The following is a 16,721-nucleotide window of genomic DNA, read 5'->3' on the forward strand; positions in this document are numbered from 1 at the left end:
TTTTTCATCCTAAAGTTGATAAAAAATCAACTAATTTACAAAAATTTCACAATGCTTTATTCACCCAAATATCATTAGACATATTTACTTAATTATTATTAGCAAAAAAAACTTTTAATATTATGCTATTTTCAACATTTATGTATGTCAAATACATCAAGTATATTTAAGGTGATATCAAGTATATATCAGGTATATGTATCATTTTGGTTGGTTTTGCTTTTTGTCATATCTATAAAATGAAAAAAAAAAAGTGTGACAAATTCTTAAACTCAAATTACCATTCAATACAATTTTCTTTTCTTAAATTCAACCAATTTTAAATAGTAATAAAATGTAAGCCTATTAATATTTATTTGATGTTTGAACTTTAATTTGAAACTTATGTGATATGTACAAAGTATTGTTTATAAAATGACTCTTCAAAATCAAAACACATAACAATATATTAATTAGTTTCCTTAAAAAGAAAAAAAGGGAAAGTATCCAGAGTAGTTCTTCTTCTTGCCAACTTAGTTTTGATTTTGACCCTAAATTCAATCTGACCAAGAAAAATAAATAAGAAAAGACTTATGGAAGAAAAAATATGGTAAGAACACTATAACTTCCTAAAGTAAAAAAAACAAAACAAAACAATTATAAAACAAACGTAAACCGGAACCCAACACTAAGAAGACCCCAAGTCTCCCCCAAAATCTAAAAGAGATAAATAAAATATATAGAACATATGTAAAACACACAAAGCCAAAATAAAGAGTAGCCATCAAAATGATGTTAGAGTTTCGTCTATAAATTTTCCACAACAAAAAAAAGACAAAGAGAAAGGAAATTTCCTTGACATTTCCAACCAACCCTCAATGAAAAGCCATTGCAATTATTTTTTAAAAACAAGAAAACGTGTTGTATATTCCCACCTTCCTCCCTACCTCTTTCACAATATATAATAAAAACACCATATTATTCATCTCATTATCGTTCCTTTTAAGTTTCCTTCTTACTTATTTAAGTTCAAAACTATTTCTTTTTAGGTTTTACTGAGATGGGTTTTTTGAATTTGAAGTGTTTGTTTCTGGGTTTTCTTCTAACGTTTGTTTCTTTTAGAAAAGGAGTTATTATAGTAGAAGGTAGCAGTAGGCCCTTTTCAATTTCCCCAATACTCGAGCTTCGGAAAGGTATATATATAACTTATATACAAATATAAAAGTTTTCTCTTGTGATTTATATATAAAATTTGATTAATTTATGGGGTTTTTTTCTATGACAGGTTTTGAGGGATATTATGATTCAAAGATTTTTGCAACAATGGGAATTGAATGTAAGTGTTGTGATGAGATTGGAGGTAAATGCTCTACTGAGTTTACTTCTTCTTGCTCTAATCTCCATTGTTCCCCTTGGAAACAATATTAATATTAAATCCAATAATCCCTCAGCTCTTTCCTTAATTTCTAGCAAACATCATTATTTTGAATACAAGAGTAGTTTAATTAATTTGGTCATGACTTTGGATACTATTTGGGTGTATGAACGGTGTGGGAGTGCATCCACTAATTTACAACTCATTCAATCTCTCATCAGAAAAAGCTCAATAATATTTTTTAAAAAGAAAAAAAAAAAAAAAGAAAAAAGAAACGAAGAAAAGTTTGTGTTGTCATGTTACCAATTATTATAGTTGGACAACACTAAACTGGACTACTAAGTGTAGGTGAAGCTCATGATATTTGTAAGTATTTCTTGGTATTATATATATCGCTATATATATCTTTGTTAACTTTAATCAATTATACAAATGATCTAAATTGGTTTAGGCATATATAACTTTAACTAACCTTAACTTCTTGACACTATAGATAGAAGTTCAAAATTTCAACTTTTTGTTTTTTTTTAAAAGTCAAGAGGGTATATTTAATTTACTTGAACTATATGGTGGTTGGCATAGATGGACAATTATAGTATTTGAATGCCTTAAAATTAGATATCTCACCTCAAAGGATCAAGTATATATATGGGGTCTAGCTAGGAGGTGTTGTTACCGAAACCGTATAATTGTATTTGTGTTATTTTCTTTATTTACGATTTTGACTCTAAAGTTTAATAAAAAAAGTTTTTGAAAGAAAGAAAGAAAGCCTCAAGCAAAGATTTTGAAAAGATAGGTGTTTTTTCAATCTATAAGTTCATGATTTGTTTCCCTATTTGAATGTCCTACTTTGGAATGAGGTGGTAGAAAGAAAGGTGTTACGATTGATGCAAACCAAAATAAGTGTAATTATGATATACCGATCACGGTTAAGAAGTAAAATATTTTATTAGGATTATTTTCTTTTTAGATTAACAATTTAGCTAAAATGAAATATATCTCGTAACTAATAGATATTAAAAATGATTGTCTACGTACAATTTGATAATCAATAATTCTATGTTAAACGAAAGTGATATTGGCTTGACAGTATTAACTTAATTGACTTTTGTTTTTAGAAGTCAGATATTAAATCTTTTATCCCATAGTTGATATTATTAAAAGAAGTTATTAGAAAAATAGGTATTGAATACTTGGATTGAACCATTTTCTCTCCATGTTCAATATGTCCTGCCTATTTAGGAGAGTTACTTGTTCTAATTAGGCATATTAGTTTATTGTTGTTGTTGAAAAGTTTATTTCTTATCCAAATATTTGAATGGGTATTTTCAAATTTTTTTTTCTTTTTCTTTTCAAATTTGTCTTAGTAACACAACACAAGACTTGGGCTGGAAAATGAATAAGGGCTTTAGTGATTCAAACCCAATGACATAAGTTGGGATTTCATAGGGCAATAACCTTCACATATATAAATACTTTCAAGACAATAATATCATTAAAATAATTTCACAACAATGATTAGTATTTTATTAGGTAATCGTTATTGTTGATATGATAGGGACAAAGTTTGTCTTTGTTATGTTATATCCTAAAAAATATATAAAAAAAAGTATTAGGTGAAGTAAACTTTTGGGTTATGAGGTAAGAAAAGGTGAGCAAATCGAAGAAGGGAAGTGATAAAATTAAATGAATGAAGAATAATAAAAGAAAAAAAGTACACACTTCACCTAATGGCCAATTTCAACAAATTTTCTTTTCAAATCTCATGAAATCTCCAGAAAGGAAAAATGTAGGAGACATTATGCATTACTTGGAAAAATATTTACTAAATATAGTAAAATTTTAAATTATTTTAGTTAGTGTTTGTAATTAATACATTGATAGATATAAAAAAAAATCTAGAATTTTGATATGTTTTTAAATATTATAATTCATTTCCCTATATTCGAAAGTTTCCAAAAAAAAAAAAAAAGTAACAAATCTATTTTATTTTCTAACATTTTAAGAAAATTTAATTATAAATATATATTCTCATTTTGAATTTAAATTTATACAGTATTACCCATTAATAATGAGTTTTAAAAAAAGGTCGAGTAATATAGGCTAAAAGTAATACCATGTGTACTAATTAAAAAATGAAAAGAAAAAAAAAAAGAATCAGAGATACCATCTGAGCAAAAAAGAAAATTATTATATTTGTCATATATTCTATTTGAATAAATTAAATTTCTATTTTTTAAATATAGTAAAATGAATATATATATATATATATATATATATTTATTTATATATTTATAAAATATCAAGATGGACTACTATTTGTGTCTATCTAGACACAAATAGTAGACAAATAGATTATGATATTTCGTTATGATTATAAATATTTTCAGAAGACTTTTTATTTAAAATAATGTTCCTAAATTAAACCTACATGAGACTATTTTTTCTTTTTTATCAATTAAATTCCATTTTTTAATATTTGTGATTGTCCTGACTAGCTTGATTCTACAACATTTGTATATTAACAAAACTTGTAGAATATTAGATAAATCATAGATAGGTGGTAACCATTTTATTGAATCTATGATATTTCAATCCTTTATCAAGGTCATGCCTTTCTATTTACCATTGGCCAATCTACGACAGTTTTAGTCAATTAATCAAATTAGGCTCTCAATTGATTCACTTACGATAGTTTAGTAGTTTAACTGAAACAAGCATATGTTTTGTATGATGTTCTTGAACCAAGTATAAAGAAGAGTGTGTTAATCGATGTACATTTACGATATTCAAAGTTTAAATCGAGGCCGTAAATGAGAAGAAGGTAGAAAAGAATAGAGGCATGCATTATTATTGCTCATTTATCTATACAATGAAAAATAAAGTTTATGGAACTTGTATTAATTATATATATTATATATTCCAATATAAATGAAAGATAAAGATGATTTGATGTTGTTCCTTGTGACCTTATTGGCATTCCATGGAGAAGGGCCATTTTAGTTTGATCAATGCTAGAAAAGGGCATATCCCATCAATTTCATCGGCCAAATATAAGAAATTGGGATCCCCTTTGCCTTTTCTTTTATGGAAAGCATTCTGTATAAATGGATAGAAATTTAAGTTCCCCATCCTATTAATTCTATCACTTAAAATGGACAATAATAATTTTGTTGACTCAACATATCTTAATTATTCCAATATTCTAAAATCTGGAAACATCATAAATTGATAAACATTGTTATTGTTAGATAGTATTCACACCCAACACACATACTCTTAAACTTGGTAAACATCATAAATTAAATACTGCTTCGTAAGCTACATTTTGGATCTTCCCATGTTGATTTTTCTTTTCAGTATATCAAATTCAAGAATACAATATGTATATTGAATCCACCACCCAATATTAATTATATATGATTTATTTAATTATTTCTGGATTATTTTATTCTTTTTTCTCTATAGAGAACAAAATCAATATTAGATCATCTCAATTTTTTACTTTATATATTTTAATTTCTTCCTTTTTTTTTTTTGAATTCTTAAATTTAAATAAGTGTGACAACTTTTAAAACCCAAATAAAAATTGTCTTCCAAAATTTTAATATTCAAATAATCAATCAAAATATTGAAGTACCAAATATGCATGTTGATTCGAATGTTGTAATATATTCATAATAAAAATGTAATTTTTTTAATCAAATTTCTTATAAAGCCAATGGTACATATTATGTGTAATCAATTCATTGTTCTTAATTATTTTGAGTTTTTAAAAAAATCACTTTTCCACTGTTGTTGCGGGTAAAATTGATCGATTATATTTCAAAGAAGTACGATAGGTAACAATTTTAGAAATAGAATTAATAATTAAGTGTATTTCAATATATTATATCTTGAAAAATCTTATAGCTAATGACTCGTAATAGACTTGATGACATAAGAAAATTGTAAATATTACAATTACATTCAAAGTATATTGACGTATATCAAAATGTTTAGTATAAATTGCAAATATACTAAAGTTTTCCGAAGTCTATCAGTTATAGACTCAATAGACTAAACCATATTACAAATATCGATATATTTTTAATAGACTATAAAAGAATCTATTAGCGATAAAAAAATTATCGATAGACTTTATTGCATTTTCAAATTTTTTTAAAAAATTATTACTGTACTCTTGATTATTATCCATAAAATTGCTATCCATTAAATTACAATTAAGACATGGATCTAAATATTTATTATATGTACATTTTTTTTTCATTATACTATATCTACTAATACTTTTGAATATGATTGTTATAGATTTTAACTGCATGTTTCTATATCTGCTAAGACTCTAAACTTGATAGAAGGATAATTTTATTTAGATGATTTTGAGTTAGGCTTTAGTTATACTTGCATAAAAAATAGTTATGGATTCATAATCGATGACCTAATCATAAATTATACAAGTTTAAGATTTTTTTAGTACAATAGTATGACAGAATAGTACATGTCAATTACTACTTAATTAATTATATATGCTCCATTTGGTTTAAAGTTTAAATTTAAATTAATAAAATGACTTTTATGATTTATTACATATAGACACACAAGTACACACAACTTCAGACTAAAGAAATATAAATTGAATTTTCGTTCATTAGAAACGTTGTTGTACTTTTTTAAAAGCAAAATTCATAAAAAAAAGAAAAAAGACTCGCCATCCTCAAAATCCTCAACAAGAATATAGAACAACTCAACGTTCCAATAAAACCTTATGCATTTCTTAAACGAAAGAAGAAAGAGTAATAAAAATGACACATCATAAACAACATGTGCAAACAAATAATGAACCACAAAATTACAAGCACTACAAGAAAAGTGACCTTCTATGATACTTCATTACAAGAAAAATTGAGAGGAGAGAAGAAACAATTGTCATAATATGTCAAAATGCGCTTTTTTGGCGAGAAAAAACGTTTTTGGAAATTATTTTTCGTGACATTTATTTGTTGTCATAAAAGGGTTTAGGATTTATTAAAATAAAAAAATCCCCAAATTTATTAAAATAATTGATTAAAATAGAAAATCCCTAATTTCTCAACCCCTCCCATTTGTGCCTGTTGCCATTCGTAAATACCTCATTCGTCTTCTTCTCCGTCCGACGACCATTCGACGTCTAGTGACCGTTCGACTTCTGCCCAGGTTCGAGTTCGGCCGATGTTCAATTTTTTCCCAGGTACGACTTTCCCCCAATTCGTCTTCCGCCCACGGTCTAACTTTCACCGATCGTTCGTCTTTCGCCCACGGTTCGACGTCGGCCCACTATTCCACCTCTGCCCACGCTTCAACGTCTGCCCAATCTTCTGGCAGCAGTTCGTCATTGGAGTTCGCCGCCGGTGAGTTCTCAACCCTTCCCACTCCACCTCATAAATCTGGAATGTTTTCTTATAAGTGAGGCACTCTTAACATGATAAGAAGCTTCTTATAACTTAAGTGACAACCAGAAAAATATTTTGTGACATAAACAAAGAATTACTTGTCATAAACTTTTAAAATCAAGTCATTCAACGTTAGTATATTTAGAAATGGTCACTGATCATGTCAAAGTGTGTAGCTTGTATACAATATTTGACCATTGAGATGCAAAAAGACATTATGATTGCTTAACATTGATAGGTTGAAATAACCATCCTTATGATGAGAGAAAGGGGAGTTGGTATTTAGGTATATTTGCTTCTTTACTATAAATTGTCAATGTCCTTTAATTGTTGGTGCATTTATTTTTCGTCCTACCTTTTCTTTTTAAGTACAATTGATTTCACATCTTTGGTTCCTCCCTCCCTATGCACAGTCCCACATGATTAAAATCCCACAAACCACCGAGTGGAGGATAAATTTTGTTCGAATGACTTTACTAACTTACCTTGCTCTAAACAACCAAGCACGGGTCTCATTATCTCTATCATTTATTATATTTACGAATTTGGTCAGAAGATTTAAGCGTCCAATATCATTTTTATGTAAGTTGTAGGCCATTTTTCTACTAGTGAGAATAGTTTATATATGGGGTGTTTTGGTTAAGAATAGGATTATCATTTTTACAATTGGCTTAAATGAAAATAATTCTAAGTACAATCATTGTGTCCTTATTCAAATTAAATTTAGTTTAGAATATATACAATTTACATTAATTTGATATGTTGCTTATTAGAAAAACGTCACATATATGATGTAAAAGGAAATAGTATGTGTTATATTGGTTTAGTTTTTGAATAGGTTTGATTTTTTATTGCTATATAAATAGGAAAACTTTCATAAATGTAACAAAACATCAAATTATTTACAGCCCGTGTAACAAAACCAATAAAATTAGCCATTTTTTAAATATTCCAGGTTTGCCCTTCCATCTTTCTTCTCTTCGTCCTCACGATTTCTTTCATCGTCTTTCTCCTGTGATTTCTTTCATCGTCTTTCTCCTGTGATTTCTTTCATCGTTTTTTTTCTTTTTCTTCTTTTTTTCTGCTACGATTTCTTTCCATTGTCTTTCTTCTTTTCCTTTTTTTTTTCTGTTGCGATTTCTTTCCATCGTCTTTCTTTATTTTTTTATTATTTAATCTTTCCATCGTATTTTTTTCTTTTCCTTTTTTTTTCGCTGTAATTTCTTTCCATTGTCTTTCTTCTTTTCCTTTTTTTTTTACGTCGTTTAAATTTGGGTAACCAAATCTAAACGACTGTATACAAAAAATAGCAAAATCTAAAAGATCATATATAAAGAATTTTGAAAAAAAATTATTTAGATCGGAGTAGTCAAATGTAAACGATAGTGTAAACAAAAAAAAGATCATGTATAAAGAATCTTGAAAAAAATCATTTAGATTGAAATAGCAAAATGTAAATGATCGTGTAAAAAAAGTAAACAATCGTGTAAAAAAAACAAAAGATTGTGTACAAAGAATCTTGAAAAAAATCATTTAGATTGAAGTAGCAAAATGTGAACGATCATGTAAAAAAAGTAAACGATCGTGTAGAAAAAATAAAAGATCGTATAAAGAATCTTGAAAAAAATAATTTAGATTGGAGTAGCCAAATGTAAATGATCGTGTAAAAAAGGTAAATGATCGTGTAAAAAGTATAAATTATCGTTTAGAGAAATCTAAACGATTGTGTACAAAAGAATTAAAAAAATCGTATACCAAATTTTGAGAAAAAAATGTTTAGATTTGGGTCTTCAAATCTAAATGATCAAATCTACACGATCATGTAACCAAATTTAAACTTAGCCAAATTAAACGATCGTGTAACAAAATTAAACGATAGAATTGAAAAGATAAATTGTAGCCATATCTAAACGATCGCGTACCAAACAATAACCAAATCTAAACGATCACAAATATATTACGCACGTGTTGTTGACGACGTGGTTGACGGGGCATTTTTGGTATTTTACACGGTGGGCCTCTGGGCTTTTTCCATTTTCAAAATGGGTAATTATAATGGGTAGCAATTTTTAGAATAATTATTAAGTATGTAGCAATATTTTTAAAAAATTGCAAATTTAGCAAAGTCTATCGGTGATAGATTTCTATCATTGATAGACTCTTATGGTTTATCAGTGATAGACCAACATCTGCTACATGGTCTATTAGTGATATACTCTTGTCATTGATAGATTTTGACAGATTTTGCTATATTTGCAATTTCTTTTAAATGTTGCTATATACTTTATTATTTTGAATAAAATTGTTATATTTGCAACTATCCTTTTCAAAATTGGTCTATACAGTGTAAATACTTTGCCTCTTTATTATATTTTTGAAAAGACCCCATATAAATAGGTGTTTTGGAGTTATATTTCAGTATACAATTTATGTTACAAAACCGAGAAATAAATAATACAAAAATGTAAAATATACAATTTGCCCTTGTTTTAAATGTTTCAATTTGATCCTTGTTTAAATAGAATGGGTATTACTTTACCACGCTTATATTTTCTTTGAAAAGTCACTAAATTCCTTTTAATGCAACCTCATTATTAATGCAATCATTATTCGGCGTGTTCTTCTATTTTGGACTGAGTTTGTTGCTTCTTGGTTGAAGGAATACTTCAAAGTAAGTGTCACGATTCCGATCCTTTTTGAAATTTGAATTGCAGCTCCATATGATAATTGATTAAATATGTATAATGAAATGTAAAGAAAAAGAGTGAAAAAGGAAGGAGAAGCGGAAGCAATATAAGTACAACCACAGAACCTTTAGGAAGGGGTTTACGAATCTTATGGAGGAGTTGGTAAGCTGATTTTCTTTATATATTTTTCTTCTTCTATAAGCTATTGTAGGATTATATGGAGTTGGTAAACTAAGAGTATTTGGTAGTGTTGTTATTCATTTAAAAGGATGGCTATAGATTTTTATGTAATTATAAAATCTTATTGTGTTATACTTACTCTTCTGCCTCATTCTTTAACGTTTGCTTCGTGTTTGAACTATAAATAGAAAGCATCATCATGAAATCAAATTGATCGATCCATAGTTTGGAAATAAGCTCGAATGGATTGTAAGGGACAAATTTCATATGAAGAGACGAAGGAAGTGGTGAATCTTATAGTAAGTACTTGCATTTTTTTTTGTATAAGCAACTACTAATTTTCATTCTTCCCACTTTTGTAGGATGAACTCGTAGCCACTCAAAAGACAACTAATGCTTTCGATGAAGAGGATATTCTAACAATGGCTTTGGGTGGGAAGGATTGTTCTGGAATAGTTCGCGATGTGGGGAAGTATCTCACAAAGAAAAAGTACTTCCATACTGCAACACAACAAAAAACAAATGAAAAAGAGGATGAGAAGGCCTCTTCTAAAGAACACGATCAAATGGCGAAAAGAATAAAAGAGTTGGAGGACGAATTGTTGAAAATGAAAGAAAATGATGATTGCCTAGGCGAATTAAAAGAAAAACCAGGTATAGGTTGTAAAGAAAAATCATCCATGGAAGGGGCTGGAAATCTAAATGAATTTGAAGATCTATCAAATGATTTAGAATCACAGAAAGACGTAGAGGATGTTGTTGAATTGAATGAAGAAATAAATGTATGTTTTTCGAAAGACCCTTAATCCATAAGGTTACATGTTCTATGTGTATACTGTTTTTATCATTGACTTGGATTCGTAAAGGTGAACATAGCGAAGGATGATGAGCAGGTGGAAGGTGTGACGTTAGAGAAAATGAAGGTTAGTGAATCGAAAGTTTAACTTCATTTAGTAATTAAACTTTTGTGAGGTATACATATTTGACAAAGTCTTCTAAATAGGTTGGAACCCCTTGCAAGTTGGCGTTTGAAATGAAAGATCATGTCGTTACATGGGGACCATATTTGATTTAGATGTAGAATGTGATAATGTTAAAGTCGCAGTAGATGTCGTGGTGGATGGAGATTGTGCAATTCCCATTCCATCGAAGCAAGGGATGTACAAAATGTTCCAGGAAGTTGGTTCACACATATTATGGCCATGACATCTTGTCATTATTGACAATATAAAGGTAATGCATTTTCCATTCAACGATATACATGTCGCAGTTTATATTAACTCTAATTGCAATATCTTTTATAGATGGACTATGGGGAATTTACTAAGGATATGACCACATTCGCACCCACACCAATTCAAAATGCTCCAGTTACACTACGATTCTTACTACGAATGGTTAAACATATGAGGCCAGCAATTCAAATCACCACACCATATGACGTATTTGGGATCCAAAGAAAATGTTGCATAATGATTGAGTCGTTGAAGGATTTCTCTTCTATGCGACCAATAGCTATCGCTTACCTTGATGCGTACATAATGTAAGATATGTTATTACAGTGTTACTCTTTAGTAAATATGTTTGAAATTTATTTTCTTTCAATGTCTTTGTAATGCACTTGTAGGTATCTATACACACGTATGGAATCATTGAGAACTTTGAATCTATACAAGTTCGTTGACGTTGGGTCGATTAGTTGTGGGAGTTCTAAAGAAGAGCGTGCCCAATTGTTGACTATTTGATTACTTGGAACAGATTATGATCAACTCTTACTGATTCCTTACAATTTTGGGTATGTCGATGACCTAAAGTAAAGGATTCGAATTGTGCTTGCAGTAGTCTAAGATGTAGTCTTATTGTTTCACACATATATTTAGGAATCATTGGACTTTGGTTGTAATAAACTGATCGAAGGGTGCTACCTTTTGGATAGACCCTTTGAAAAACCGTATTGACCCAGATGTATCCGAAGTAGCTGAAATGTATGTCATACTTACTTTTACCTTTACTTCCTTTTTTCTTAATGAGACAGTAGTTTAAGTAGGTCAAACTCCGATATTCTTTTGTAGGTCGTTGTTCAACATAATGAAGAAGAAAAAACAAAATTAGATGGTCGTGAAGGTATGAGAATATCTATGTTGGTATGGGTTGTAAATTAATCTCTATTTCTAACATAGGTCAAGTCATTTGTATGTGTATCCTTAGTGTGTCCTAAGCAATCGGGAGTAGTAGAATGTGGTTATTACGTGATGTGGTTCATGAGTGACGTCATATTATCAAAGAGTACTTCTGTCATAGACATATTAAACATACAGTTATAAAACTATCGTGCATGTATACTTTTTTATGAATGAAATTCATTTAGAACCACTTTATTGTCTACAGATCAAAGATTCACCCCGTACTTACACATAGGAAGACATTGATTGTATAAGGTCTGAGTGGGCTGAGTTTGTAGGGAAGCACATAGGATAAGATATTTTGTCACACATTTTGTCACATATTTTGTGATTTATTTTTTCACATATTTTGTCACATATTTTTATGTTCGAGCTGCCATGGAAAATACAATGCTGGAGGAAAATACAGCTGCTATATTCAATATCAACGAGGTAGGATTATCTTAGAGCTTAGTAAAATGCAGTTTTTAAGTTGATCTGATTATATACTTGCATATGTTGTTGATTAACATCTCCATTGATTTAGTATATGTACCTTGAATACACTTTTTGCTGAGATGAGACGCTCTGTTTTACTTGCCAGGCACTAAAAGTTCTTCTCAGCCTTCTACTACAAATCCCAGCACTTCAGAATCCATTTTCATTCAAAATGTTGTTTTTCTCTCCTTTTGTACTTTGTGCTAGTGCATCGTTTGATCAAATTTTTTTGCTTTTAGCCATTGATATGCTTGTAGGTGTTTTAACTTTGAGCTTTGTTATTCGCTGTTGGTTTTGGACTTCTTGTGAAGTTCTGTAATGAATTTACACTACTAGAAAACTGACAATACTTGACGCTTGTTGTTTTGAAATACTTGACAGTTTTAATAAAATCTGTCAAGTAAAATGTAAAAATGTCAAGAATAACAAAAAATAAAAAAAATGTTTATTTTTTGTATTTTTTATTTTAATACTTGACAAATTAAAAGTGTCAAGATTAGTTTTATTTACTTAACATTTTTTAAATGTCAAATAATATTTTTTAAATGTCAAATAATAATATTAAAAATGGTTAAATATTTTCTTTTATCCATTTTTTTAAAAAACAAAAGTTCTAATTTTACTTTTTTTTTCCAATTTAATTCATACAAAAACCCAAGGGGTGTTTCTTCCTCCCGTACATTCTTTTCTTTTTCCCATTCTTCTTCCTGTCGTTCCTCCACCCAAGCTCGTCGACCACCAATTTCACGCACAGATGACGTTACCCACAAGCTTCGACTGACGTTCTACCACCAAACGTTAACGCACAGACGACGTTCGCCCATCACAGACGACGTTCACGCACAAGCTTCGGTCGTGCCACCACAGGGATATCAATCGACTTGTCGGCACCACCACATATGACGTTCCCTCCCCTGACGTCCATAGCAAACTTTCGCGTAGTAGATCCCCCACGAATGGCCGCCCCAACTTCGCTCCACCACATACGTTCCCGCACTTATTTGATCTCTTTTTGTTTGATTAATTAATAAGCTAATCTCAACTGCCATTTTATTTAATTAGAATTTAACTCATTATTTTGGATGAGTGATAATGGCTTCCTATGGTTGAACGCAAAGTAAGGAGACATTCTTTCTCTATACTTATTTTTTTAGCAATTGCCTACCATGGTTGAAAGCAAAGTATTGTGTTATTTTGTTTTGTTTTCTTGGTTTTTTTTTCCACCCCTCTATTTATGTCAGGATTCTTTACCTGATATTGTTTATTCTAAATTGGTGGAAGCTTTGTATGATATATATGTCAAACCAGGGGGTTTGCTCTTTCCCAAGGCCTTTATGCAGTTTGGGGCTTGTTGGTTTGGATACATATCTCTGTTTATTTTTCATAAGATGCATAAACTTTTCAATGATATTTTGGTAAGTTAATTTTCAGTTATTTAAGTTTAATTCCAAGTAAAACTTGTTATCATAGATCCTTTTGTTCCTCTCATACCATTCACTCAAAGGCTCAAATAGTAGACTGAATATCGTTGATCCAAGTAATTTTTGGTGTTACTCTAAAGTCATAGTTGCTATAAAGGCCGAAGACATTACTTTTAGGCTTGAAATTATAAAGCTCATAAGTTTTTGTGTAGCTTAATGGAAGCTCATAAGCACTAGCTATACAAACAAGGGAAAAAATGATAAATGTGGGTATCTTTTAAATTAGTTCCTTAGCCCCCTACCCGCTGTTGGTTCTTACCTTTTTGTGGCTTATATACTTATTGTTGTTTCTTATATAAAAAAACATAAAAATATATAATACAGGGAATTTGTTCCAACAAGGAAGTTGGAACTTTAGGAAGTTTGTAGATTTTTTTATAGATGAAATTAGGAAGTTTGAAGATGGTAGGAATAGTACCGAAATGTTTATGTTTATGTTTATGATATAGATGCTTTGTTTGTATATAAATGCAATGTGCTTGTTGTAACTGCTAATTATGTTGTGGTATATTTTCTTCTTTATCATGTTTTATCAGTTATCATATGGTATATAACTAGCGAGATGATATTTTCTCTTAGTTGTTAGTTAGCTTTGAAGTTGCTAAATAGCTAGGGGGTTTAGGGATAAGTTTCTAACTCTTTTTAACTATCCTGCTCTAATATACTATCAACGTTTAAGATGAAGTAATGGAATTCTAAGATTATACTAGTGTTGATGGCTTTTTTTCCAGCACATAGAGTGGGTCGAAGTTTATGGGTTACTTTTTGCTTTTCTTTGGTTTGGTTTAATTTTTTAGAACCTGATGGTTTTGTTATTTTTGAAAAATAAGAGTCGAACCATCTGGTATGTAATAATTAATTGGTTTGGTTGAACTTGCATGCTACAAAATGTGTTCTATTCATTTTTATGTAATAATTAATTGGATTTTCCTTTACATATTGCAGGTAGACTAGAAAAATTTTGCAAATATTTCCATCATGAGAGTGTTGGTGATCTGATGGTGCTTAAGGATTACGTAATTAACCAATTTAAGTTTTCTACATGTAGATCCAGGAGTTCAATGATGTTAACAGCAACTACAAAATATTTATTCTAAGTACACATGCTGGTGGTCTGGGTATCAACCTTACTACAACAGATACTTATTAACTCTATAGTAGCAATTAGGTACTTTTCTCGACATACACTACATGTATTTTTTTCTTTGCCAGTTTCTGCATTGTAGTTGATTCACCATGTACACTACAATTATACACTAGAACCCACAAATGGATTTGTAGGCCATGGATAGGTGTCACAGAATAGGTCAATTGAAATCTGTACATGTTTGCAAACTTGCAACAACTAATCAATCTATAGAGGTAGCTTGTTGATGGTCTTAATCTTTTGTGGGTATATTCATGATGGTATTCATCAGTATTCTATGGAATTGACTTAACAGGTCGTATTTTGAAGAGGGCTTTTAGTAAGTTGAAGCTTGAGCACCACGTGGTCATCGAAAAAGGCCAACTCCACCAGGAGCGAACAAAACCCAATGCTGCAGATATTGATCAGGTTTGTTAAACACATTTCAATTCGTTTTATCTAATTCTTCACTGACTACATTTTACTTTTGAGTAGTTGAGTAGGGTCGTGATGTTTGGAATTTGTAAAAATTTTGGTAGAGAGCCAAGGAGTGTATTGAATTGGTTCATTTGGCCATGGGTAGCCCTGGTTTTCAGACTCTTGGATTCTAAATTAATGTGTTTGAATTTGTCATTGGAAATCGCCTCCAGTATGAACCTTTTATTTGTTTTCACTCTATTGTTACGAAAGTGGCTCTTTCGCCTAGGAGGTTTGTTTATTTTTTTCACTCTAGGAGGTTTGATTTTTTCACTCTTTTTTCACTATATTGTCATGACGTCAAGCTTGTCCATTTCATTGAGAAGTTACAGGATTAAGGGTATCATTTTGGCTCTGCATATTTCTGATTATGATTTTTATTCGTTCATATTACAAAATAATCGAGATAAATTATCTTTATTGTTTTTTTCCTTTTAATATGTTCTTCATATGTTCACTATCCAAAATATAACTTGAGATTGAGAAAGGTTGAGAATGTGATTTCGGCTTTGAATTTGTTTGTATGTTAACAAATGCACTTTAATGTGGTATTTTTACTTCGTTTGTGCCTTTTCTTTTTGTTGTTCTTGTTTATCTTTAGAAAGTCCCAAGTTTTTTTACTTGTTGGTTTAATCTATCTTGAACACTAACTTAAGCTAAAAAAGTATGATATTGCATTATTCTTCTCTTCTTGCAAGTTTAGAATATGAATTAGGTTTAGCTTATTGGAGGAATTATTTGATTTAGACTTAAAGTTCTTAGTTTTAATGCTATTCTCATTTTGTTTGTAGATTTCAAGGAGTTAAGAATAACAATCGGTGAGACCTTAAGCTTGGAGTTATCTAAGAGTGTTGTGGTGCTTGGAGGAGGGTGATGTCTCTGTTTCTTATTATTACATATACTTTGTGTTTTATGATTAAGAACGATGATCATAGCTCGTTTTGTAATATGAATGATATTTCTTCTTGTTATATATACTTTGTGTTATATGCAATTTGTTAAAATATATTTAGTTCGTTGATTGAAAGTTTGGGTTGATTTCAATTTTTCAATTGATGTGTATTTTAATATTGTTGGACATCAAAACATGTGAATGATAAAATATATGGATATTTTAAAATATATAATTTTTTATTTGAACAAACCTTATATACTTGATACCTACAAACTGCCAAGTATAATTTCACTTGAAGTGTAAAACCTATCAAAAATAAAACCTCATTATTCTTGACACTGGATTAGTTGACGCATAAAAACTGTCAAGTATAATTATACTTGACACTTAGAAACTGTCAAGTAAACCTCCCTTATTCTTGACACTGGA

General features: G+C 29.8%; 1 long non-coding RNA gene across 1 annotated transcript; it reads left to right on the top strand.

The window, feature by feature from the left end:
- The first annotated feature begins 838 nt into the window (after window positions 1–838).
- On the top strand, window positions 839–16,519 carry LOC103490696 (uncharacterized). The gene is made up of 12 exons (XR_007823290.1): window positions 839–1,172; window positions 1,265–9,635; window positions 9,842–9,952; window positions 10,016–10,435; window positions 10,520–10,576; window positions 10,657–10,886; window positions 10,958–11,196; window positions 11,281–12,268; window positions 12,420–12,487; window positions 14,843–14,962; window positions 15,237–15,349; window positions 16,189–16,519. It is a non-coding gene; the product is annotated as an uncharacterized LOC103490696 (long non-coding RNA).
- The last annotated feature ends 202 nt before the right edge of the window (window positions 16,520–16,721 follow it).

This window comes from Cucumis melo, chromosome 8 (genome assembly GCF_025177605.1).
Source record: "Cucumis melo cultivar AY chromosome 8, USDA_Cmelo_AY_1.0, whole genome shotgun sequence".
Lineage (NCBI taxonomy): Eukaryota > Viridiplantae > Streptophyta > Magnoliopsida > Cucurbitales > Cucurbitaceae > Cucumis > Cucumis melo.